Here is an 813-nt window from a genome sequence, read left to right on the forward strand (position 1 = left end):
CACGGCTTCTCTCTGCACTTTGGCAGGCCACCTTCTTCAGCAGGCCTTTTAGTTTGGGTCCTCCAAGTCTCGGGCTTTGCATGGCTTTGGGTTGCCAGAGCTCTGACTTGGTACCAGTGCTGGATCTCCTTACAGCTCCTGCCGACTCTAGCATACCAGGTTGGGTCAGGGGTCCATTCAGTCTATTGTGACGGGTGGGGAGAGGTCCTATGACACACGCATAAAAGTGGAAGGGACTCTTCCAAAGGAAGACAAGTGCAGTCTGGCTAAGCACTCAAAGGGTATCCACTAAATGTTACAGCTCTTTTAGAATTTGTCTAGCAGTTTTTCTGGTCCTCACCAGAAGACTCCCCCATGGTTAAAAAAAAAATGGTGTCCACTATACCCATGTAAGTTCCCAGTGACGGGATCACTTGGGCTCTGCTTGAACAGTCCTTGAGACAAGGAACTCACCATTTTATGAGGTCCATTCCTTTTCCAGTTCTAAGTACTCAACAGCTTCTTTGGTAGTGACCATCCTATATTCTAAGTTCATTCTCTGCAATAATACAGAATAAACTTACTCCTTGCTCTTTATGAATCTGCAGACAGCTATTGTGTTCATCTCAAGATTTTTATTTCCACACCATACATGCTTAGTTCCTTGTTGTGGTCCTCTCTCGATCTAGACTTTCATCATTCTGCCTCCCTTCCCTTGCACATGGTTTGAGTTAGTAGTTGTTCTCATTAAAGAATTTGCTTACTTAAAAATCATAATTTTTTAAAGGATTGAGAGTGGCTTTAAAATATGCAATAGAACCACATACAAAACAT

The 813-nt window shown here is 43.3% G+C and overlaps 1 non-coding gene across 1 annotated transcript; it reads left to right on the forward strand.

The window, feature by feature from the left end:
* The first annotated feature begins 290 nt into the window (after nt 1-290).
* Nucleotides 291-351, forward strand: LOC117796140. The gene has a single exon (XR_004620523.1). It is a non-coding gene; the product is annotated as a U7 small nuclear RNA (small nuclear RNA).
* Nucleotides 352-813: the final 462 nt, after the last annotated feature.

This window comes from Ailuropoda melanoleuca, chromosome 14 (assembly GCF_002007445.2).
Source record: "Ailuropoda melanoleuca isolate Jingjing chromosome 14, ASM200744v2, whole genome shotgun sequence".
Lineage (NCBI taxonomy): Eukaryota > Metazoa > Chordata > Mammalia > Carnivora > Ursidae > Ailuropoda > Ailuropoda melanoleuca.